General features: G+C 45.1%; 1 protein-coding gene across 6 annotated transcripts in view; it reads left to right on the plus strand.

Moving 5' to 3' along the window:
• Nucleotides 1-26,577, plus strand: part of OSBPL6 (oxysterol binding protein like 6) — a 327,603-nt gene that overhangs the window by 107,755 nt on the left and 193,271 nt on the right. Inside the window, exons 3-4 of one of the 6 annotated variants that reach the window (XM_073577451.1) lie at nucleotides 13,158-13,321; nucleotides 15,336-15,399. The exons of 4 other annotated variants lie outside the window; for them this stretch is intronic. The gene's annotated coding sequence lies outside the window, so the exon portion shown is untranslated. Of the gene's footprint in view, nucleotides 1-13,157; nucleotides 13,322-14,123; nucleotides 15,400-26,577 lie in introns of those variants that run through there. One more of the 6 variants, XM_073577452.1, reaches the window with a different exon arrangement.

Raw genomic sequence — 26,577 nt, forward strand, 5'->3', positions numbered from 1 at the left:
GTACTATTTATTGTTTTTGATGGGTCATTGATCCAAGGATCATTTTAATCCGCTAGACCAGTGTTTCTCAAACGCCAGGCCTCACGGACCCCACGGGTCATGTTTTCAAGATTTCCTTATTATTATTATTATTATTATTATTATTATTATTATTATTATTATTATTATTATTCATTTTTATAGCACCATTTATTCCATAGTGCTTTACATGTGAAAAGGGGCAAATATAGACAACTACAATAAACATGAGCAATACAAGACACGCACAAGTACAGAAGGAGAGAGGACCCTGCCCGCAAGGGCTCACAGTCTACAGGGGATGGGTGAGGATACACCAGGAAAGGGTAGAGCTGGTCGTGCGGCGGTTCAGTAGTCTGAGCATCATTGCAGGTTGTAGGCTTGTCGGAAGAGGCGGGTCTTCAGGTTCTTTTTGAAGGTTTCCATGGTAGGTGAGAGTCTGATGTGTTGGGGTAATTATTGCACATATCGTGGAAGTATCATCAAGGCATCAGGAATTCTCCCACTGTGCAACTCTATGCAAATCCTGAAAACATGACCCGTGGGGTCCGTGAGGACTGGAGTTTGGGAAACACTGCTTTAGACCATGAGTCCCCAATCTGTGGCTCGTGAGCCTGTGATGTGTGGCTAACCACTGCCTGCCAGTTTGGTGCATTAGCACCAGGTATAGCAACCAATTAGCAAGAACAGGTCTCCAGGAGGGATAAAAATATTGTAAGCTGGAGATATGATACTGTTAGTCAGAGGGGTGCTTGTATGCAATAGTGTGGTGAGTCCACCTGATATAGGACTGCCAAATAGGGTTAAAGTTGGAACCCTTGGATGTAAGTACACCGCCTATATGGGAGGGGAAACATGGTCTCGATGTGTTTTCTACGGGGAAGCTTTGGCTGTCATCACACCGGTAATGGTGGATTCTAACTGTCACTATTGGGGGGGGGGGGAGGATGGCACTGGACATGCTTGCAACCATCTCTCAAAGATGAATGTGGCTCTCTGTCATGCCGCTCTCCCCGCATTGTCCTGGAGCCGGGGCTCAGCGCCCGACCTCATCACTTCCAGTATTGCGGCCGATCCGGGGGTCTCGTCGAGTGCGCACGCATACCTCCCGTGCTTGACTCTGGCTGTTCACTCAACTCCGGGACTTTGTCGAGTGCGCATGCGCTTCACCCATAGCCTTACTGCGGCCACGCCATCTCTGACATCTCTATGGTCCTGGGGGACCTGACCCGGAAGTCCAAGCACACATGCCCTATATCAGGCTGTCTCTTCCTGTAGGCGGCACCTGATTATTGTTCTGGCTGCCTTGCTAGACCTGCTTGGTCCCGCTTGGCTGCTTTCTGTACTCAGGTCCCTTGCTTTGTGTTCAGGCATACTTCCCAGCACGCGCTCTGTTTTGCTTTGCTTTGTACCCAGGCGTGCTTCCCAGCACGCGCTCTGCTTTGCCTTGTACCCAGGCGTGCTTGTCAGTGCACGCTATACGCTCTCCTGTTCCCGGCGTGCCCCCGTGTACACGCCCTGCATTACCCTGTACCCTGCGTGTCCCCGTGTATATGCTTAGCACTATCCTGTACCCTGCGTGCCCCCGTGTCCACGCTTTGCACACACCTGTATCCTGCGTGTCCCCGCCTGCACCTTACTAGACACGCTCTCTCGTGTCTTCTGTGAGCCGGCCACCTGGTTTCAGCAGTCGTGGTACTTAAACCCCCTGGGTCTGCCCCTGACGCTTCCTGTCTAGGGGTGGTCCTCACTAGGTGAACTCGCCCTGGGTGGGTTGGTATGACGACCCAGAGGGTCCTCTCCAGGAGTTGTCACACTCTCAAGGTATGAAAGGTTGGGACCACAGCTCTAGACCAAAACAGTAGTATTATACTGTAGTCTAGACTTTATGGACTTATTTAGTTTATTTTTTTTATTTTTAAGGGTTGTCAAATATGTATATTTCCTGGGTGGTTCCCTGCTTATGGTTGCTTAGTCTTCAGGAGTAGTTAGGAGGTCATAAGTTTATGATGCTGAATATTCCAGTAGGTTTCAGAACTCAAACCAAAATAACAAAGTAATGTGTAGGATATTTAAAAGTAATTTGCCAGTAAGATCGACCTCTTCCCAATCTGTATATATGGACATCCAGGTCTTGAAACCTAAATCTGTCAATACTCTTATATCTTCTATCTTCTATCTGTTTCTGCATTTTCAAGAAATCAAGTGTTTTAATCCATGTGCAAAATAGGCTTTTAGTGCTCTGGACATGACAGAGCACTTCCCAAGCCTCTGCCTCTGAGGTTTTTAACTTGCCTAGCAACAGCTTCTTTTGGTTGATTGAAAGCTCACTGTCTGATTTCCTTGCCCTTGGCCCAAACAGTGAGCTTTTAATCAAGCTAATGATGCTTGTGCTTGGCGGAAAAATAACCTGGAGACAGAGATTCGGGAAGTGCTCTGTCAAGCCCAGAGCACTTAACATTTCATTTGCATATAAATTATAATGGCGATTTTTCAGGAATTCAGCAACAGATATAAGAGTGTTAATTTATTTAGCTTTTAAAGATCTGCATGACCATATATGCGGTTTGGGGGGGATGATCTTACTAACAGATTCCCTTTAATGGAAGGTTCCATGAGCCACATACACTGTATCTCTGATTGATGAGCAGCAGCTGAGGAAAACATGATAATCTGATCAAGTGTCTGTGACTGTTGGGAAAACAGGGTTGCATCATATTCAATATCATTTTCACTCTGCAGAATTTAGGAGATTTTTCCCTTAACCAAGGATGATGGAACGTCAAGTGGGACATCCCTATACACATTCCGCACAGTGCAAAATGGATTTTCAGTAAAGCGTCCAGGGACTATGGGTATAAACACTTGATCAAACACAATTTCTGTGAAAGCAAAGTCTCTAGTGTTTCTTAGATTTGTAACCTAAAGAGATCCAGATTTGGATTTATTTCCTGCCCTAGGCTTGAGTCTAACAGAATTACAGTAAATAAGCGTTATTGTGCGCTCCTTCGTCAGATGGATTACAGCTTTGCCTATTACTTTCGCAGTTGGTTTGTTTCAGAATGTAAATATTGAAGCCTTCAAGACAACTATGTGCCAACAGTGAAGAGAAAACTTCAGATTTATGCAGAAAGATCTGTAAATAGTTCCACACAGTACTATAAAGTGTTTATGAAGACGTAACGGAGCGATCTGCCTAACTGATATGTTTAGAATTGATTTTTGCAGTATAATATTTTGGTGTTATTTAGATTACATTGAGTGCCCATTCTCCCAGGAGAGCAGAAAAATGTCCCATGTGCCACATCTTGTCTCCAGACAATCCAGGAGACTTTTGATTGTTTATTTTTCACACCTGGGCGTTACGTGCAAGTGTTGTCCAGAAGTATGGCTGGGTTTGCACGGTTGAGTTTCACAGTCTTTATACAGACCGGCCGCAATTCTCCTGACCCAAATTCAACATGGGCATATGGGTGGCAGGTGGTCCTAAAATCTCAGTCCTTAAGCCCCTGTTACACATAGTGACGCACCAGCGATCCCGACAACGATATGACCTGGTCAGGATCGCTGGTTTGTCGCTACATGATCGCTGATGAGCTGTCAAACAGGCAGACTCACCAGAGATCAGGACCAGCGAGGACGCGGGTAACTAAGCACGCGCCGCTTAATTGCCCGCTGTGGACCATGGATACCAGCATGCTCGCCCTGGGAGCTGGTTTCCAAGGTAAACAGTGGGTAACTAAGCGCGCGCACGGCACTTAGTTACCCGCTGTTTACCTTGGATACCAGCTCCCAGCGTCTGCTTACAGCGCTGGGAGCTCGCTGATCGATGGTCTCCCGCTGCCACACGAAGCGATGCGTGCTGGCCAGCGGTAGACCAACAATCAAAAAAAGGTCCAGGACATTCCAGCACGATCAGCGATATCCGGCGGGGGGGGCGGTCGCTGATAGGGGTCACACACAGCGAGATCGCTGCTGAGGTCACTGTTGCATCACAAAACTTGTGACTCATCAGTGATCTTGCTAGCGATCTCACTTAGTGTGGCGGGGTCTTTACACTGTGAAACTCAGATGTGTGTACCCAGACTCAGGAGGACAATGAGAGATATGTTATCACTAGATGGAGGCCCGATGCTGTCACTTCGGGAGGGTGGTAATGTCACGATGGGGGCAGGTTTTGCAGCGTTGAGAATCTCCCCCCCCCCCCCCCCCCCCATGTGCTCACCCACCTATCCACTCTGTTTCCCCATGTGCTGACTTCTCCCGTCTGTGCTCTCTTCTTTGACCTGTCTACCCCATGTGCTATCTGCCTTGTCTGCTGTCTCTCTCCTTCCTGTGCTGTCCCATTTGAGCTGTCTCCTCCCTGTGCTCTCTCTCTCACCCCTGTGTCTGTCTGTGTACAGAACATACCACAGCTCCTGGGCAGGGGAGGAAGCAAAAGACAATACTGATATTACAGCAGGAGATCGCAAAAGATACATTTTATGAGGTAAAATATTGTTTAAAAACAGTCAGTGAAATATTTTACCTTACAAAATGAATCCTCTGTGATCCCCTGCTGTAATGGCAGTATTGTCTTTTGCTTCCTTCCCTGCCCAGGAGATGGGGTATGCTCTGTACACGGTCAGACACAGACAATTTTTAAAATGAACTTTCGTTCTTGGGAAAATCCCTTTAATATGACTGGCTTCCTCTGCCTGTAGACATGTTGCGCATCTGCCGCCGGGATCAGCCGAATGATTCACACTGCCTGCGCGGAATTTGCGCAGGCACAGTGCGACGGTGTTCTGCTGGTGGTACCGCACAAGAGTCTGTGAGTGTGGTGCGTACGGCATATAGAGTGTGTGGTGTGACGGTGTTCCGCTGGTGGTACCGCGCAATAGGTTGGTACGAGCAGCAGTTTCCATATTGAGACACCCATCACTTGGGTGTCCCAATATGGCGGTCGGCGAACTTCCTCCGCTTGGAATTCTGGGATACAGTGACATCTGGACAGAACAGGAAATTTAAATATTACAAGGCAATTATATAAATAGATGGTGCTTGGTGGGATTACTACAAACACTTTTTTTTGCTTTCTTCTGTCTTTAACTTCATTCTGAAGTCCTGGCTTATCTGCATATTTAATTATGTCTTGTAGCTGATTTGAGCTGCTGGTCTAACAAAGATCCATTCTCAGAGATTTAATTTTACTGCTTTCTTCCCCTGTGCTCACAGGGAATAATGTCTGAGTATGAGGGAAGGGACGAAGCTTTCTCTGACCACCATCGAGAAAATTCAATATGCATTTGTGAAAATATTTATTTTTGCAGTTATACAAAAAAAAAAATGTATATATTGCTTTACTTTCTATATACATTTCTAGTTTGTTTACACTAATACTTTTTCTTTCACTCACTTCTGCTATTTGGAATCACAAGCTTTGCTTTGATTCAGAATTCTGGAACAATTGAAACCACAGTATTATGCAAGCAGACTTATCATCAGAGACCCAACCCAACTAAATATATCCAAAAATGTATTTGGGTAAGCTTTTTTTTTTTTTTTTTTGCATTAACAGTAAATCATATGATTTCTGTAATAAATAATGTAATTCATTACCAATTATGTATATGATATTAATTATGTAGTTTGAGTGGTTTTATATTCCTTTTCCTTGACGGTATCTTATTTGTTGTTTCCTACTACCTAGTGCTACTATAATAAAGGGCGTTCCAAAGGTTTCACCCCCACAGAGGAACATTAACTTGCACAACATCGTGTCTGTTGTTTTTTTTCCCACAGCCGGCTTCTCCCTGACCCAAGAGAGTGATAACTTACTCTTCAGTTCAGAATCCACAGACAGGGAGTAGAGAAGTCCACAAAACTATAATTTTTGGAGCCTACTGAGTTTGTGCATCAACACTTGAGTTGACCTACAGTTCAGTTGACCTACTAAAAGTAAAGGTGTCACGGTTTCGTAACTGACTGTGGCCTAAAGGACCTTTTACGCCTTGACGCAAAAGCGTCACCAATTTTGTGACGCAGCAGCGATATCGCTAGCGGTATCTCTACATGTGACACTCACCTCTGACCCGCCCCCCGCTGGCTATCGCTGATCGTGTGAGAACATCCTGGGCCGTTTTCTCGTCGTCTGCTTCCTGCTGGCGCCGATAAGCGAGCCATGGACGCGGGCTGAAGACAGTCCTCATCGCTGCATCTGACAGGTGAGTAACAACCGCCAAGCATCACTACGTCGCTGGTGAGATCTGCCTGATTGGCAGCTCACTAGCAACCATTTAGCGATGCACCAACGATCCTGACCGGGTCATATCGTGGTCGGAATCGCTGGTGCATCGCTAAATGTAATGGGGCCTTTAGGACCCTGAGAGTGACAGCTCAGCTGCACTATGGAATCTGGAATGTCCTAGACTGTCAATTTTGTGAGTGACAGTCCAGTCATCCAGAGGCTTGCTGGGCTGTTAGCCTTTTGATTGGCAGCCCTGCTGCTCAGTCTGGTCTAGCTTGCGGGCGTTTTCCCTGGTGCCTTCTGTCCTCAAGCTTTTTTTTTTTTTTTTTTGTTAAATTCTCCACATCCGAGAAAAACAGATGCAACTCTGATCAGATCGGAGTGTGATTAGCATTATCGGACCATTTTTCTCGAATGGAGAACATAGTCGTCTGCACCTGGCCATACTAGGAATGCTCATTTATATGCAATTGTCTTATTATTATTATTATTATTATTATTATTATTATTATTATTATTATGCATTTATATAGCGCCATTTATTCCATGGCGCTTTACATGTGAAAAGTGGAAATATAAACAAGAATAATAAACATGTGTAAGACAAGGGACACACACATAAGTACATAAGGAGAGGGTACCCTGCCCACGAGGGCTCACAGTCTACAGGGATGGGTGAGGATACAGTAGGAGAGGGTAGAGCAGGTTGTGCGGTGGTTCAGTAGACCGAGGATCATTGCAGGCTGTAGGCTTGTCGGAACAGGTGGGTCTTCAGGTTCTTCTTGAAGGTTTCCGTTGATGGTGAGAGTCTGATGTGTTGCGGCAGAGAGTTCCAGAGTATGGGGGAAGCACGGGAGAAGGGGGGAGTAGAGAAGGAGATCTTGAGATGAGCGAAGGTTGCGTGCGGGTAGGTACCTAGAGACCATGTCACAGATGTATGGAGGAGACAGGTTGTGGATGGCTTTGTATGTCATGGTTAGGGTTTTGAATTGGAGCCTCTGGGCAATAGGAAGCCAGTGAAGGGCCTGGCATAGGGGGGAGGCTGGGGAATAGCGGGGAGACAGGTGGATTAGTCGGGCAGCAGAGTGTAGGATGGACTGGAGCGGAGCCAGTGTGCTATAGGGGAGGCCAGAGAGTAGGAGGTTGCAGTAGTCGAGGCGGGAGATAAGAGCATGCACTAGGGTTTTTGTGGTTTCGTGGTTGAGGAATGAGCGGATCCGGGAAATATTTTTGAGTTTGAGGCGGCAGGAGGAGGCGAGAGCTTGGATATGTGGTTTGAAAGAGAGCGCAGAGTCGAGGATCACCCCAAGGCACCGCGCGTGCGGGACTGGGGAAAGAGAGCAGCCGTTGACATTGATGGAAAGGTCTGGTGGAGGGGTAGAGTGAGATGGGGGAAAGATGATGAATTCTGTTTTGTCCATGTTCAGTTTGAGAAAGCGAGCAGAGAAGAAGGCTGAGATAGCAGACAGACATTTTGGGATTTCAGTCAGTAAGGAGGCGAGGTTGGGTCCAGATAGGTAGATCTGCGTGTCATCGGCATAGAGGTGATACTGCAAACCGTAGGATTCTATGAGCTGTCCCAAGCCAAAGGTGTAGATGGAGAATAGTAGGGGTCCTAGGACAGAGCCTTGAGGAACACCAACAGACAGGGGGCAAGGTGAGGAGGTGGTGTGTGAGAGGGAGACACTAAATGTTTGGTCTGTTAGGTATGATGAGATCCAGGATAGGGCCAAGTCTGTGATGCCAAGAGATGAGTCTGTAGCAGGAGGGAATGGTCTACGGTGTCGAAGGCAGAAGACAGGTCCAGGAGAAGGAGGACAGAGTAGTGTCGCTTGCTCTTGGCGGTTAGTAAGTCGTTAATGACTTTAGTTAGGGCAGTTTCAGTTGGGTGATGCGGTCGGAAGCCATATTGTAACCGGTCAAAGAGGGAAAAGGAGGAGAGGTGGGAGGACAGTTCAAGAAATACATGCTGTTCCAGTAGTTTCGAGGCGTAAGGGAGAAGAGATATCGGGCGATAGTTAGACACACAGGATGGATCAAGGGAGGGCTTTTTGAGGATGGGTGTGATTGAGGCATGTTTGAAGGATGAGGGAAAGACACCATTTGTAAGTGAAAGGTTGAAGAGGTGTGTTAGAGATGGGATGAAGACTGTGGCCAAGTTAGGGATGAGGTGAGACGGGAGTGAGTCGAGGGCACAAGTGGTGAGGTATGATCTTGACAAAAGGGTGGAGAGCTGATCTTCTGTTATGGTGGAGAAACTGGCTTTTGCAGAACAGGGCTGAGCAGCTAAGAGGGGCATTGGGGGCTGCAGGCCAAAGTTTTGTCTGATCGTGTCGATCTTCTGCTTAAAGAAGGAGGCAAAGTCTTCCGCAGAAATGAGAGGAGAGGGAGGAGGTGCTGTGGGGCGGAGTAGAGAATTGAAAGTGTTGAAGAGCTGTTTAGGGTTGTGAGACAGGAAGGAAATGAGGGATGCAAAGTAAGTTTGTTTTGCGGCAGAGAGTGTGGACTTAAAGCTGGCAAGGGACCTCTTGTATGCGCTGAAGTGCTCAGTAGAATGGGTTCTCTTCCATCTATGCTCAGCGGCCCTGGAAACCCGTCTCGGCTCTTTGGTCAGGCTGGTCAGCCAGGGCTGCCTGTTGATTGTTCGAGTTTTGCTCTGCATGAGGGGGGCAGCCGAATCAAGTGTTGCTGTTATTGTGGTGTTATAAAAAGTGGCAGCAGCATCGGTGTCATGAAGAGAAGCTATATCTGTAAGAGGGAGAAGGGACTCAGAGAGTGATTGTAAATTGAGGTGTTTGAGATTCCTGCGAGGGTGAGCGAGTTTATGGAGCGGGGGTTGCGCAGTAGGAGAGTAGAGGGAAGAGAATGTCAGTAGGTTGTGGTCAGACAGGAGGAGTGGTGAGTTATTGAGATTAGTGAGGGAACAGACGGGTGAAGATAAGGTGCAGCGTGTGACCATCTTTGTGAGTGGCCACAGAGGACCATTGAGAGAGGCCGAGGGAAGCCGTGAGCGATAGAAGTTTAGAGGCAGCCGGGGTGGAAGTGTCAATGGGGATGTTGAAGTCACCCATGATGATGGTGGGGATGTCAGCAGAAAGGAAATGGAGTAGCCAGGTGGTGAAGTGCTCGAGAAAGGTGGAGATGGCTAGTTCTGGGGGGCGGTAGATGACAGCCAGTTGAAGGTTGGAGGGGGAATAGATGTGGACGGAGTGCACCTCGAACGAGGGAAGAGTAGCGGAGGGTGGCAGAGGAATTGGGGTAAAGGAGCAGGTATCAGACAGGAGTAAGCCAACTCCTCCACCACGTTTGTTGCTGGGGCGAGGGGTGTGAGAGAGATGGAATTCGCCATAGGAAAGCGCAGCTGGAGAGGCTGTGTCAGAGGGAGTGAGCCAGGCTTCAGTGATGGCAAGGAAGGAGAGTTTGTTGGTGATAAAGAGGTCATGGATAAATGATAGCTTGTTGCAGACAGAGCGTGCGTTCCATAAGGCGCCAGGTAAGAGGACCGGGGGACTTGGGGCCTGGATGAATAGGTATGAGATTGTCATGATTGCAAAAACGTGTAGAGGATCGTGGCAGAGTGTTAGAAATGAGTGTGGGGATGTGTTGAGGAGGGCCAGGATTAGGGGATACGTCGCCAGCAATGTGGAGTAGTAGACAGAGCATTAGAAGGTGGGAGCAGGATAGGATATGATGTGGCCTTGTGTGTCTGAAGAAAAAGGATTGTATGTGGAGGAACAGTTGTGACGAAGAGGTGAGATGGCTGGGAAGGATGGAGGGGGAAATGACTAGTTCCTTACTGGGTTGAGGGATTGCAGGAGTTAGGGAGAAATAGAGTAGTATGGGGGTGATAGTAAAAAGAAGGCGAAACATTGTTGTGGTGTTATTATCAGTTAGCTTACAGTCAATTCCTGTCCAATTCTAGTCTAATTCAGAGTACTTAGAAATATGTACTTTGAGATATGGATTTTGAGATAGATGGAGCCGAATACGTCTGGAGCAGACCCATGAAGCTGAATATATGTGCAGCTAAACACAATCAGCTGTGAGTGAGAGTGGGGTGTGACTGCCCAGGCCAAATGCACAGAGTTAAGCAAAGGTCATAAAATGGGGAAGGGTGTTATGAATGGGTCACCGAGGAGAAAAAAACCAAAACAAGCTAAGTCACAGAAAACCAGAGGGGTTGGTAACTATGCTGATTGCAGATCCCTGATCTTACCACACAACTAGCAGTAGCTGTGGAGCGTGCCTAAGATGTTCCTAGATGCCTCGTCACAGCTGGAGGACTAAATAAGCCTAAAGCAAGAATAGGGAAAACTAACTGCCCCAGAGCAGACCCCCAAAGGAATAGATAGCCCCCACACATGTATTGACGGTGAAACAAGATGAAGGCACAAACACAGGCAGGAAAATAGGCTGAGCAAATGATGGGGCCCAAACTAACTAGACAGGAAAGGAAAGGAAAGTCTGCAACCTGCAAAAAACCCTACAAAAATCATGTCCAACACTTCTGACAGCAAAATTAACCCTGAAGTCACTAGACTTCTCCCACTATATTAGCACTCTGAAATATTCTGAGACAGAGCAAAAAGAGATCGAACTAGTAAGGGACAAAAAGCCAATTGGCAAAATACTGATAAATAAGAGTGGAAATTCAGCACAGCCCCCAGCAGGGGCAGGCTGACCACACCAAAAAACTGAATAGACCAACAAAATCGGAAGTGTGAACATTAGCAGAAAAACTTAGCTTTAGATGACTGGAACAGAGCTGAAAACCAAGAGCTGACAAGCCAGAAGGAATCACCAGCAACTGAATAGGGCGTCGGCTGTCTTAAATCCAATCTGAGCCTCCTGAGATCCAATCGTCATCTTCATTCTCAGGTGGCAGATCTCCACCGATCAAATCAGCCTCTCTACCTCCTGTTACCACCAGAGGGAGTCTGGAAGGAGAACTCACAACTGGTGAACCAGAGAATGAACTCACAACAGAAGGGGTTTTACAGACCACTTAGATGTGTGGCAAAGATAACAAGAATGGAGTACAATTATGGATACAAGAAGATGGGTAAGCAATGCATACCATATAGAAATACAATGCAGTTCGCATGGGAGAGAGGGGTGGAAATTGAGCAATGCATACCATATAAAAATACAATGCAGTTCACATGGGGCTTTCAGGAGCACGGGAGAGAGGGGTGGAAATTCAGCAATGCATACCATATAAAAATACAATGCAGTTCACATGGGGCTTTCAGGAGCATGGGAGAGAGGGGTGCAAATTCAGCAATGCATACCATATAAAAAAATACAATGCAGTTCACATGGGGCTTTCAGGAGCATGGGAGAGAGGGGTGGAAATTCAGCAATGCATACCTGTGGGAACAGAAGAACATCTCGGTCAGATGGTGATGATGACAATACTGTAGGGGTCATGAGTGGCCAAATGCATTCTAGAATTCTAGTCTAATTCAGAGTACTTAGAAATATGTACTTTGAGATATGGATTTTAAGATAGATGGAGCCGACTACGTCTGGAGCAGACCCATGGAGCTGAATATATGCTCCGTCATATGCTCCATAAAGAAGAAACCTCTGTTTGCACTGGGCCTGAGATGCATGGTTTTGCATACTAGGAAAAAGGAAGATGAAGCAGCAGGACCAGCCCCATAGTGGACGTCATTGATGATGTTTCATTTGAGATTCTGTTGGGCATTTCAAATGGAACATTGGAAGCTGAAAAATATTAAGAAGTGGAGATATCTAAGGAATGGAAGAGAAATTAAATAACAAATTATAAAAAATGCTTCTTTTTAAGAAATAGAAGCGTTTGAGAAAAGGTTTTGAATATCGGACAATCTGTTTAAATGAGTCCCTTATGTTTTTTTTTATAGGCTATAGTGGTTTACCCTTACACTCCTTTTGTGGGCTCTAAGCTGAAGAATAGTTGTTACTGAGAGCAGAATATAATTTTTCTGCATGTTCTCGAGATGATGTTGAAGAGTTGATGACCTTTTTTTGCTAAAAACATGGTTGGTCCGAAAGCTCTGCTGCACCATTCTTCCCAAGTCGGCACTAGAGAGAGTTGTAGGTTATGGGAATTGGGGAAACAGACTACCTTTTTACACCTTCCATAAACTACAGTGGTCAAAAGCCATCTGCATAGACTGCCTGAGGTTAGTTCATTTTCTTCTTTCTGGAGTCCCAAAAATGCATTGTCTCGTGTAACCGTAACCCCGTGTAACGTTGTGCACCTGTACTTCAAAAAGAAAAAAGACAAACTCAATAAATGATTATAATTAAATAAATTTTAAAGAAGAACATAAAACAAAATGTAAAAGGTTCCTCTATCACACAAGAAGCTTGATAATGTAGACTCTTTATAATCCTATTGTCATGGTACATTACGGCTGACGTCAGTAGCTGTGGGGATTGTGAATATTCATCCTGATCAGCTCCGTAGCGCGAGAGCAGTACTTTTCCAACTATGGTACTTAGTCTGAATCTGGCTCAGCATTGGCATTTAAGTGCACAGTTTGTGTGGGCGTCATGCATCTTCAGAGACGCGACTGGTCTTCAAAACACGTTTGTGGTGCTTTACTTGTAATCTTATAAAATGTCTTTGGGTTATACTTGATTTGACCAGTTCAAGTAAAAAAAAAAAATCAGCTTCTTTTTTTTTTTACAAGCTATTTCCTGAAAAATATTTGCTGAGCTGATGGTAGTGGTAGCTTCAAGCATTTTTCTTCAGCAAATACCCTGTATGATGTACAGACACAAATATTGTTTTTCCTTCAATTTATAGCATTTCAACGCCTAAAAAAAGCAAAATGTTAGTATAGAATGTACTGTCATACTTAATGTCTAAACAACCATACTGCATGTTTAATGTCTCCTTCCCTGTCCCTAACGCTAGGGGTGCCAAAGCTAGCTCTGTTTCCCAGATTACTTCTGATGGTGAAGATGCCGGGGCCACGTACCTTGCCTTAGCTCCTGAATCCTCCCTCAGTCTGTGTCCTTCCTCCACCCAGTGAAGAAGGGAGCTGTAGTGTACCATAATACACCAACCAGACTAACAAGGTAAAACGAACAGGGATAAAGGAGAATACAAATATACTCACACAAACAGAGATATCCATCGGGGAGTGGAGGATGGGGTTAAACCAAACTAGGAGAAGAAAGGGAATTATCACACACTCAAAACCTAGCAACAGTCACAGATAAATCCACCAAATACCATCTCCAATAACAACCTCCAACAACTACGAGCCATATAGCAAAAGCTTTCTCTGACAAGGAGTGCTTGCCAGGGCCCAGTGTAAATACGAAATGGGAGTGGCTAAGAGTGCACAACTGAGAGCCTAAATGCAGGAAAGCTTACATGAGCTCTCAACTGAGCAGGTTAACCCCTGCACTGTTAAAATAAATTTGCACCTTTTTAATATAAAGGCGAAGTGCTTCCAATCAGTGCAGGAGTAGGCGAAATCAGACACTGTACTCTACTGGCTCCTCTGTCGCAGTAAACCCAGGACAGGTAGTGCGTTATCCTTTGCCCAAAGTTGGAGGGGAAAAAAAATATATCACACTGGTGCCAATTTTTTTTTTTAGTCCAACCATTTACCAGGTATTGCAACATGAACAGAGATACCCATTTGCAGACAGCTGTTTCAGGTACTTATCCACCACTAGTTACAGCATAATTGATCCCACCCCATGACATTTGCCATTGATGATAATCCGTTATTTCCACTTTGTCAGTGGCTGTGGCCTGGGTGATGATTGATGTTTATCTGATTAAGAGTCGATTCACATTGTCTACTGGGCCGACATATATCCTGTGCAGCTGGGGATGGAGGCTTTCAGAATTTGGAAACAGCAGTGGGCTCAGATCTGTGTACCATTGTACCTAGGAATTTATGGCCATGAAAATTAAACCACAGTGTCAGAGACACCGCACTGAACTTGCTCACTGAGCCAGTGTGCGTGCCCTGAGTAAGGCGAAAGCATGCTCAAAGCTACCTGTGGAGCGGGCAGCAACCGAATAGATGCGTACTTCAGAGCCGCAGGACCTGAAGCACGTGACTGCTAGGGGCGTGGCCTAAACTCCACAGAGCTAGGAGCTGCAAGACAATTCCTAGCAGAGTAACTGCGAGACAAAGTTACCAAGGGGCATAGACAGGGAGAATAGTCAGGACGTAGCCAATGAGTCACACACAGAGATAGCTGCAAGGTACCAGAGGGGCGAGCAGAGAGTAGTCAGGTCACAGGCAATGAGTCATACACAGATAGCTGCAAGGTACAAGAGGGGCGAGCAGAGAGTAGTCAGGTCACAGGCAATGAGTCATACACAGATAATAACGCAGTACAAAAACAACAGGCAAACTCACAACGGGAAACACAGCCGGTTCAGAACCATATAAACAAGCTAAAGCAACAAACAGGCACACGGGGGTCAGCACACTAGGCCAAAGGCAAAAGTATAACTGGCAGGGATTGAAGCTACCCAGGGGTTTATGAAGCTCTCCCAGAACCAGAAAGAGGCCACAATTATTAACCCCAAGTGTGCAGGTCAAAACCTGCACAGAGCCCCAGACATTAACCCCCGGTGTGCAGCTCAAAAACCTGCACTGGGATCATGACACACAGATTGCACTTGAATGAAAGAGGCAGTGCTTGCTGTAGATGGGCCTTGCGTGTAAGTGATAAGTTTTCCTAGTTTTATGATTTGGTTCACACAATGATAATTTTGCACAGGCTGTGTATATTGATCTGCTGAATATGTTCAGTGTGTCCTAAATGATGTCTGTGTCGTGTGCGCTGTGCGTGTGTGACGCGTCTAATGTGTGTGCTGTGCTTCTTTGACTTGTACAATGTGTGATGTGTCTGATGTGTGTGTTCTGCTTGTGTGAGGTGTGGGCTGTTCTTTTGCGATGAGTCCAATGTGTGTGCTATGTTTGCATGATGTTGTTTTTTTTATATATATATTATTTTTTAAATTTATTAATATTTAACATTTTCCAAACAAGTAAAGCAACGCAAATAAAACATCTGGATTACAGCATATTATTATTTAACTTGTGTCATTTATTGTCAGATAAGACATACGAAAATAAAGAAAGGAAAAAGAAAACTGAAGAATATAGGCGTCTTTTTGTCATGTGAGTTCCAGTTCCTTGCGTGATGTTTTTTTGATGTGTGCACTGTGCTGGTGTGACGTGTCTGAATTGTGTGATATGTCTGCTTTTCTTGTGTAATGTCTGTGTGCGCAGTGTTTGTGTGATGTATTTAATATTCGCGCTGTGCTTGTGTGACGTGTATGATGTTTGCACTGTACCAGTATGATTTATGCATTATGCTTGTGTGACATGCCTGTGTGCGCTGTGTTTATGTGAACTATCTACTGTGTACATTTTACTAATGACGTACCTGAAGTGTGTACTGTGCTTGTGTGACACAAGCCGGAGTGTGCTGTGTTTCTTTGACATGTCTAATGTGTGCTGTGCTTTTGTATCTTGTCTGATGCGTGCGCTCTGCTTGTGTGATGTACCTGATGTGCTTTCTGTGCTTGGGTGACATGTCTGATGGGTGCGCTGCGCTTGTGTGATGTATCTGATGTGGGTGCTGTGTTTGGATGACGTGTCTGATGGGTGCGCTGTGCTTGTGTGATGTATCTGATGTGGGTGCTGTGTTTGGATGACATGTCTGATGGGTGCGCTGTGCTTGTGTGATGTATCTGATGTGTGTGCTGTGTTTGGATGACATGTCTGATGGGTGCGCTGTGCTTGTGTGATGTATCTGATGTGTGTGCTGTGTTTGGATGACATGTCTGATGGGTGCGCTGTGCTTGTGTGATGTATCTGATGTGGGTGCTGTGTTTGGATGACGTGTCTGATGGGTGCGCTGTGCTTGTGTGATGTATCTGATGTGGGTGCTGTGTTTGGATGACATGTCTGATGGGTGCGCTGTGCTTGTGTGATGTATCTGATGTGTGTGCTGTGTTTGGATGACATGTCTGATGGGTGCGCTGTGCTTGTGTGATGTATCTGATGTGTGTGCTGTGTTTGGATGACATGTCTGATGGGTGCGCTGTGCTTGTGTGATGTATCTGATGTGGGTGCTGTGTTTGGATGACATGTCTGATGGGTGCGCTGTGCTTGTGTGATGTATCTGATGTGGGTGCTGTGTTTGGATGACATGTCTGATGGGTGCGCTGTGCTTGTGTGATGTATCTGATGTGCTTGCTGTGTTTGGATGACATGTCTGATGGGTGCGCTGTGCTTGTGTGATGTATCTGATGTGGGTGCTGTGTTTTGGATGACATGTCTGATGGGTGCATTGTGCTTGTGTGATATATCTGATGTGAGGCCTGTGCTTGAATGACGTGTCTTATGTGTGCAATGAGCTTATATGAAGTGTGCTTTGTACTTATGTGACATGCGCACTGTGATTTTCTGATGTTTGTTTAGCATGTTTTTGTATAAAATGCGTTACTTAAAAGGAATTTCCATTTGTCTTTTTATGCCTTCAGGCTTCATGTAGGGAAAGCTAATAAAATCAGAGTTACTCATCCCTCCTTGTTTGTGCTCTGACTACTCGCTACGGCTATGCTGCTGTGGTGTTTATGTACAGGCTGCAGCTGTGATGTCACGACTGTTGCGTACGTGATAAGGCAGTCAATCACTAAGCTCAGCAATCATGCCAAGGGAGGCTGAACATGCTGCTGAACCCAGTGATTGGCAAAAGTAGTCACGTGAGTTTTAGTGATAGGCCAGGATCACACTCCCGTGTGTGATGCGAGATACTCGCACGAGTCTCACGCATCAACACACGGCGCTGCCGCCAGAACTCAGGACCGGAGCTGTGGCTGCATGTATTTCTAGCAGTCGCAGCTCCGGTCGCGATTGCCGGCGGCAGCGCCGGGTGTTGATGTGAGAGACTTGTGCGAGTTTCTCGCTTCACACACGGTAGTGTGATCCCGGCCATTCGTGACCTCTACAGCCTGTAAACATAGACTGGAGAAGTAGCGGATAGGATCGCTTGAATCCAGGAGGATAAGAAACTCTGATTATATTTCCTAACATAAACATGTGGGCATAAAACAATAAAAACGGAAAAACCCTTTAAAGAGGAGAGCCCATAAACAAACAATCCTTGCAAAGGGGCCTTTTGCTCTCAGTGTCTGTTTTGAACATAATATCCAGCGGGGCTGCCATCTAAGAGTTAAACTTCATGTTATTAAAATGGACATTTTAATTTTCGAAATTAAATGAGGACCAGAATATAAATTGGACTGGATTATAAATTGGTTGCACAACCAGGTCCCAATTAATTTCAGAGTGGAAGGGCTTCTGTTCTAGGTGCGGAATTCCAGCGCGTAGACTACAGATGTCAGTGCAGTGTTGTCCTAGTGTAATTAGGATTCATGTAATATGCATAAACCCGATTTTTCTTCCTTGCCTTCTCCCTGTAATATTTTTTTTTTATTTTCTAAAGCAAAGTCACTAAGTGGCTGTTATACATATCTTGTATGGAAAATTCTCCATACTTTTATATTCCGTGTAGTGTGGCAGATGGGAAAAAAATAGCTGATTTTTTTTCCTAGAATGATCTGAAGTATGACCAGGGGAAAAACAAAAGCAAAAATGTTAAATTTCAAGACAATATTTAAGATAATTTTCAGATTTTTATTTTAAAGGAAATTTTTGCACCTTTTCTCAAACACCAGTTTTGGTGTCTGGCACTTTTTGGAGTGTACACAGAAGCGCAGCAAGGCCTTGTTGCTCATTACTTTTTTGTGTAAGTGCTGGTACTAAGCAGTTGTTAGAATTTTTTTTTTTTTTTTATAATATCAGCCTATACCTGACTTATGTTCAGTAAGAGCAGTAGAAATTTTATTACTGGTTGTTTGCAGAATTGGCAAAATACTCATAAAGGGGTATCGCTTGGAACCCTACCAAGTGGAAGAATAGGGTCCTGTGTCCCAATTGCTACCCTGAAGTTGGGCCAATGGTAGGTAGCTGATGTTTCTTCTAGTATACAGTTATGAGAAAAACTAAGTACACCCTCTTTTATTTCTATAGTTTTATGCATCAGTAGATAAAATAAATCTACTCCTTTTAGAAAATCTTAAAATTGGGAAAAACACACAACTTCAGGTGAACAATAACACATGACAAGTCACATTGTGTTAATACTTATTTAACACAGCCTAGGCCAAAATTCAGAATCAGTGAGTGTAAAATTAAGTACACCTCATGTATCAATAGTTGGTGAAACCACCTGAGTTGAAGTCAATATTTTCTGTATAACTTTATTAATCTTGCATTGTCCTAGAGGATTTTTGGTCCGCTCTTCTTTACAACGCTGCTTAAGTTCAACGAGGTCTGTTGGACTGCATTTATGACCGGTTCTATTAATCCCCTCCACACAGAATTTCAGTTGGGTTCAGGTCTAGACAGTGACTGGACTATTGCAACACCTTAATTTTTTTTCATTTTCAGCTACTCTGATGTAGATTTTCTGATGTGCGTGGGATAATTGACCTGTTGCACGACTTAGTTTCTGCCAAGCCTTAGCTTTTGGATAGATGGCCTCACATTGGACTTTAGAATACTTTGATAAATTGAGAAGTTCATGATTGACTCAATGACAACTGTAACAGGAGAGGTGGAACCTCTGTGCCGTGGTCCGAAGAGAACCTGGGATGGGCGAAACTAGGTGAATACCTGACTTTTTGATACAGCCCCTGACTGTGGGATTACACTTGGCTTCAGATAGACACCATATGCTACTCCAGGACGGACCTTGGATGCATGGCAGTTGACCCCCAAGGGGCAGGAAGCTGGCACGACCTAAAAGGGAAACGTCAGCTGGTACAAGCAAGTAAAGCAGGAAAAGCAGGAACAGAGGAGTGGCAGGGATGGCTGGAATACAAGCAGGCACTGTCAGGTGCAGATATGAATGGCTGGTTTACAGGCGGGCACTGGCAGGTATGTGTTGTGAATTCACTTTCTGGCCTACCTCTGGTTGCTGGTGAAGGTAGTGGAGATGGTTGCATTGACAGAGGGGTCGCAAGTTCTCTTTCCGGGCTCCCTCTGGTGGTTACAGGAGTTAATGGAGCTGATCTAATTAACAGAGGCCTGCCACCTGATAATGAGGAGGACGATTAGACATTGGGAGTTTCTGACTGGATTTAAGACAGCCGACTCCCTCTATCACTGCTGGTGATTTTTTTCCTGCCTCCTGAGGTCTTAGTTTCCAGCTCAGTCTCTGCATGCTCAAGCTAAGTGTTCTTTTGCTATTGTTCACATTTGATTTGGTTTTGTCTATTTCAGTTTTGTGTCGTCAGCCAGCCCCGGCTGGGGCTGTGCTGAATTTCCATCCTTATGTTATTGTTTGTGCCAGTTTGTTTTTATCCCTTATTAGATTGGCCTCTCTTTGCTCTGTTTTCAGAATATACCAGAGTGCTAATATAGTGGGCGAGGTCTAGTGACCAGTATTTTTTCTATCAGACGTGTTGGGCATTTTTTGCGTGATTGCAGACAGTGTCTTTCCTTTCCTGTCCTGTCTAGTTAGTTTGGGCCCCATCGTTTGCTCAGCCTATTTTCCTACCTGCGTTTGTGTTTTCATTTTGTCTCACCGACAATATATGTTTGGGGGCTATCTATTCCTTTGGGGTCTGCTCTGGGCAGTTTAGATTTCCCTTTTCTTGCTTTAGGCTTATTTAGTTCTCCGGCTGTGTCGAGGCGTCTAGAATCATCGAAGGTATGCTCCACGGCTACTGCTAGTTGTGTGGATAGGATCAGGGGTCTGCAATCTGCTTAGTTACCAACCTCTCTGGTTTTCTGTGGCTTAGCTTGGTCTTGCTTTCCTCCTCGGTGACCCAATCATAACAGGTATGTCTGGTATATATGTGGGCACGGCAGATGCAGGCATGCACGGCTGATGTGCCGGCAGAGACTGGCAGGTACAGCTGATATCCAGGCAGACACTGGCAGGTGCAGGCAGGTATGGCTGGTATACAGGTGGGCATGGCAGGTGAAGGCAGGTACTGGAAGATAAACTAGAACAAGTTACCTGAGAACCTGCCAGCAACTAACAAAGTGAACACGTTTGCTCAAGCACCTCCCCTCAGTTGGAGGTGCCTTAAATAATAAGTTTCACCCAGCCATTGGCTGGGGACACTTTAGGACAGCAGACGTTGTTCCTGTAAGAAGGATGGAGCACTCAAATGCGCACCCTAATCACAGTGCCAGGAAATCTGCAGCCGTACGCAGACCCAAGGCAACAACTGGAGGCGGAGGAAATGTGGGTTGGGAGCGCTGCAGTGAGTCAGTCGGTGTCCCTGCCGGGAAAGGAGGAAAGTGTGCAGGGATACCACTGGTCCAACAGTCAGATGCTCAGGTGCAATATGAGCCCAGATCATCACCCGTCTGTCACTGCTTCACAGTTCAAATGAGGTGTTTGTGCTGATTTGCTGTGTTTGGTTTTCGCCAAACATGGCACACAGCATAATGACCACAAATATCTAGTTTAGGGGTATATGTCCAAAGGACATTGTTCCAGAAGTCTTGTGGTTTGTTAAGATGCAACTATCCAAGCTTTAGGCAAGCTACCATGCTCTTTTAATAAAGAAGCAGCTTTCTTATGGCAACTCTTCCAAAACAAACTACAACTGTTCAGTATTTTTCTGTTTTGTCAGGTACATGAATATTTAACATGCCATCTAAGGCCTTGAGTGTCTGAACTGTAGCTCTTGGGTTTGAGTATTATATTGTCTGACTTAGAGGTGATTTTCCTGGGATATCCACCTTTGGGAAGATTGTGAACGGTCTTGAATGTTTTCCTTTCTGACTATAGAATTATATGCTCCAAATTGTTTGGGATTGGCTTTATAACCCTTCCCAAATTGATGGGCAGCAACAATTACTTCTCTACGATCATTACTGATGTCTTTCCTCTTTGCCATAGTGCTTATGGGTCGCCCTCCCAGGGCTGTGGGGTACTCTGTACCGGGCCGGTGTCAGCGGGATGTGTCACAGCAGCGGTGACCCAGTCCGTGGCCCTGGGCGCCCAAGTATTAGGGGAGATTGACTGGTGGAATGTAGTTAATGGAATAGTTCGTGACGCCACCTGTGGTGTTCGGCAAGTGAGAAGTTGAGCTGACACTGCATGCAGATCCTCTGGGGCTGGTGGTGTGTTGCAGCCAAGATGGTGAAGCTCCCCACAGGTGGAGCTGTAGCCCCAGGGCAGTGTAGATGTAGGAGGAGAGGAGAGGCACAAGCGGTGTAGAAGCTGGTACCCAGATGTAGCGGTGCTGGGTACGTTGGCGCAAGAATGAATGGAGGACACCAGGGCTTGTAGTTCCAAAGCTTTACTCACAGTCTGTAGTACACATACAGGTGCCTGCCTCCGTGCCGTGTCCTCCGGGTCAGGGACTCAATTGACCTCCAGGCCAGATGGAATGCTCCCTTACAACACTCCGCCAACATGTGCCTTTCTGAACGTCTCCTCTTATAGCGCCTTTAAGTGTGAAGTACTCCTAGTACAGAGTTACACTGGAGTGCCTCCTGACAGATGTTCCCAAGAACTCTACTTGTACGGCAGACAGCTGTAGCCTGCTTCGGGGACTCCTTACTCCTGAGTCCCGGCTTACTATCAATGTTGCTGTTGTGCCCCCAAGTCTTAGATGGGAGTAGTGCATTTACAGCCCACTACTCCACCGGTGTCTGCTGTAGAACCATTAGTGTCCATACAACCTCGGGGATCGGGCCCCGGCCTTGCGCTTAGAACTTCTAGGCAGGGTTCTCTCCTAACCCACGTCCTCTGTTCCCTTTTACTCCTTCGTTCTGTACTAGTCTCTCCTTCTTATGGAAGCTCAGGTTTCGGTTCAATGTCTTTCTCCTTCTTTCCTTTCCCATGCCAGCAGACCCAGGTCACTGAGATCTGCTGCAGCACCTCCTTCCTTCATCCCTCTCTCAGGGATCTTCTTTCCTCACTCCTCTCTGAGTGACTGTCTGACTGACTGACTTACTGACTGAAATCCTAAACCTTCCCGCTCTTTTATGTATTCTAACTCCACCCGCCTCCCAGCACATTTCGTGTTCCAAGCAGGGAGCCACCAAAGGTGCTCTGCTCCACTCCAAGCAGGGAGCCGCAATGTGGCTTTGCTGAACTACCGTGTTGAGTGGGATGCAGGTGTTGGAGCGTGGTCCGGAGCCTCCAACTTACCTGGATGGTGGGGCACCACACCTCAGGAGGAGGTGCAGTACCTCTGTGGCGACTGAGCCTCAGGGGTGCCACACTTACACTTGCCTGAATGCTCCAGACTAGCAAAGTACTGATGAACACATCTGGCTGGTAATAACCCTCTAAATTCCTATGGAGGCATTAAAGGTGTACATAATTTTTCACATACTTCATCTCCATTATGGCTTAGATTTTGTTAAATAATCACACCATGTAATCTTTTCTGTGTTGTTTTTCATCTTTGGTTGTATTGCCTTATTTTTAAACCTTCCAAGTGCAAGATCTTCCTGGTGGTGCTTAGTTTTTTCATTTGACTGTATAAGTCTTTGGGAGACGGGATCAGGGTGACAGCAAATGAGCATACTTGGCTTTTTCTCTTAACTTCTTATCCAAATAACTCTTTGTAGACTTGTATGCTGAAGTTCCAACCACTTCAGCTTCAGTCCCACCATAGCCCTATGAAAATATCCTAAATGAAGTTTGCCTTATCTAATGTTTCCTCTGCTAACTGCAGTTCGCTTTCTAATTAAATATATATATATATAAAAAAGTGAGCCTTATATTGCTGAACACAGGGGCTTGACAGGTTTCCAGTTTATTGATCTCTGATACGGTCAGTGGAGAAGAGAAGAGCGCTGCCATGAGGCAATAAAATCACCGGCACCGGAGGGTAGAAGACGCAAGTGACAGCTGGATACCTGGGACAAAGACACTTATCTATTCAGTAGATGACACCAGGACACTGAGACAAGGATGTTCAATCTTTTTCGATGCTAAAAAGTAGCAAAAAGTTAAAAGCACCAACAGAATTTAGTAGCAGTAAAAGCAATGTTTTTGGATCATATTTGTGACACCACCGACGAGGGTTTTGCGTGGGTGTCAAAATTTGTTATTAAGCGCCGTGACTTTGTTGCTTGTGATGCTTGACGGCATCAGTCATGTTTTACTTTTGAAAAGTTTAGTGTCATAAGATTAGAAAACTATGGAGTTATTTGCTTGGTTATGATTGCTCCTTTCTGAGGGCCTTGGGTGGGGCTGTCTGCTATTTAAACACCTGGGTCTCGGCCTTCCACTGTCAGTCAGTTAGTTTTGCTACGTGACTTGTGCTCCTGTCTTTGCTTGTGGTGTTTTCCTGACTCCTCCTGTTTTCTGACCTTGATGTGAATTTTGACTATCCTCTTGTTTTACGATTTTGTTCCTGATCTGACCTCTTGGCATTGACACTATGTGGCGACCCTTCTTACCTCTAGTTTTCTCCTCCAGTTGGCCCTTCCATGGAAGCAATCCACTGGACCCCATTGTTAGACCAGATCCCTGTAAATGGGTTAAATGGTGAAGGTCAGGGTTTTTCTGGAATCTGCCAGATGCAGTGATTTGTGCCAAGTCTGTCCAAGGAGCGTTCTTTTGAGCCTGTGGCCTCTGACAGACTTGACAGTGGGAAATATTTAGGAGAAGAGGACAAATGGGTTACTGTTGGCGGGAGTCAATGCATGCCCTCACACTGTCAAATCGGTGCTGTTAGTGTCAGATTGTGTAGGGACACAACCCCTATACAAGGGAAATGGTAATTTATTCTTAAATTTCTAGGAAGAATAAAAGCAGGACAGCACAACACAGTCATACAAGTATTTACTGAAACTGACAAAATGTAGATAATGTACAGTATACAGAGGGAGAAATAAGTATTTGATCCCTTACTGATTTTGTAAATTTGCCTACTGACAAAGACATGAACAGTGTAGAATTTTAAGGGTAGGTTAATTTTAACATTGAGAGATATAATATCAAAACTAAAATCCAGAAAATCACATTGTATAAATTATATACATGTATTTGCATTTTGCAGTGAGAAATAAGTATTTGATCCCCTACCAACCATTAAGAGTTGTGGCTCCTACAGACCAGTTAGACGTTCCTAATCAACTCATTACCTGCATTAAAGACAGCTGTCTTACATAGTCACCTTTATGAAAAACTCCTGTCCTCAGACTCAATTAATCAGTCAGACTCTAACCTCTACAACATGGGCAAGAACAAAGAGCTTTCTAAGGATGTCAAGGCCAAGATCATAGACCTGCACAAAGCTGGAATGGGCTACAAAACCATAAGTAAGATGCTGAGTGAGAAGGACACAACTGTTAGTGCAATAGTAAGAAAATGGAAGAAATACAAAATGACTGTCAATCGACATCGATCTGGGGCACCATGCAAAATCTCACCTCGTGGGGTATCCTTGATCAGGAGGAAGGTGACAAATCAGCTGAAAAGTCCACGGGGGGAACTTGTTAATGATTTCAAGGCAGCTGGGACCACAATCGCCAAGAAAATAATTGGTAACACATTACGCCATAAAAGTTTAAAATCCTGCAGTACTCGCAAGGTCCCTTTGCTCAAGAAGGCACATGTGCAGGCCTGTCTGAAGTTTGCCAGTGAACAACTGTATGATTCTGTGAGTGATTGGGAGAAGGTGCTGTGATCAGATGAGACAAAAATTGAAGTCTTTGGCATTAACTCAACTCGTCATGTTTGGAGGAAGAGAAATGCTGTCTTTGACCCAAAGAACACCATCCCCACTGTCAAGCATAGAGGTGGAAACATTATGTTTTGTGGTTGTTTCTCTGCTAAGGGCACAGGACTACTTCACCGCATCAATGAGAGAATGGATGGAGTCATGTACCATAAAATCCTGAGTGACAACCTTCTTCCCTCTGCCAGGACATTAAAAATGGGTCGTGACTGAGTCTTCCAGCAAGACAATGACCCAAAACATACAGCCTAGGCAACAAAGTATTGGCTCAAAACGAAGTACATTAAGGTCATGGAGTGGCCTAGCCAGTCTCCAGACCTTAATCCCATAGACAATTTATGGAGCGAGTTGAAGCCCTGAGTTGCCAAGAGACAGCCTCAAAGTCTTAATGATTAAGAGATGATCTGCAAAGAGGAGTGGAGCAAAATTCCTCCTGACATGTGCGCAAACCTCATCATCAACTACAAGAAATGTCTGACTGCTGTGTTTGCCAGCAAGGGTTTTGCTACCAAGTATTAAGTCTTGTTTGCCAGAGGGATCCAATACTTATTTCTTGCTGCAAAATGCAAATATATATATATATATATATATATATATATATATATATATATATATATATATATATATATATATATATATATATATATATATATATATAATTTAAGCAATGTGATTTTCTAGATTTTATTTTTGATATTGTATATCGCTCAATGTTAAAATTACCCTACCCTGAAAATTATAGACTGTTCATGTCTTTGTCAGTGGACAAACTTACAAATCAGCAAGGGATCAAATACTTATTTCCCCCACTGTATGGCTATGGGATCATTGCATTAAGACTGGTAATCTTCAGACGTATGCTCATAGATAATAAGGAGCATTAGTTGTTCCCGTCACTCCTTTTTATCTCATTTTCTGCATTAGCTTTGTAGTGACACATGCGCTATTCATTTGCATGACTGGCCGTATAGCAACTGTAATGTACCACCACTTTTAATTGCATCTGCATTCTCAAAGTGAAGATACTGTTCAATACAATGGAGGAGCAGGGATCCGTCAGGTCCCTGCTCCACCATTCACTCCGTTACCTCTCCAGTAACTCCAGTGCAGGCTCGTGCGATGCAGTGAGGTCATGGCACCTGCCTAGGCTATATAGGCAGAAGAAGCCTGCTAAATTCTTCTTGAATTATCGTGGGAATAGGACTAGGTGAGTACAGAATTATGTTTGTTGTTGTGAGTTGTGCTCTCTTTGTGTGGGGGCACTGACAGAGCGCAATATAGTGCGGGGAATAATAAGAGAACATTACACCGAGTGGGAGCACTGCCTGTGTGTTTCACACTGTGTTTGGGCAGTAAGGTGTGCATCATGCTGTATGGGGGTCAAAAAGAGCATTATTCTGTGCAGGGGGCACAATGGGGGGGTATCATACTATGATGGGGTATTAATGGTGCGTGATAATGTTTGGGGACACTCTAGGGAGCATTGTGGTGCTTAGGGCCAATGCAGCAGCATTGCACTTTGTGTGGGCATGAAGGAAGCAATATACTGTGTGGGGGCACA

Source organism: Dendrobates tinctorius, unplaced genomic scaffold (assembly GCF_039654945.1).
Source record: "Dendrobates tinctorius isolate UK_male_01 unplaced genomic scaffold, ASM3965494v1 ptg000056l, whole genome shotgun sequence".
In the NCBI taxonomy this organism is placed as follows: Eukaryota; Metazoa; Chordata; class Amphibia; order Anura; family Dendrobatidae; genus Dendrobates; species Dendrobates tinctorius.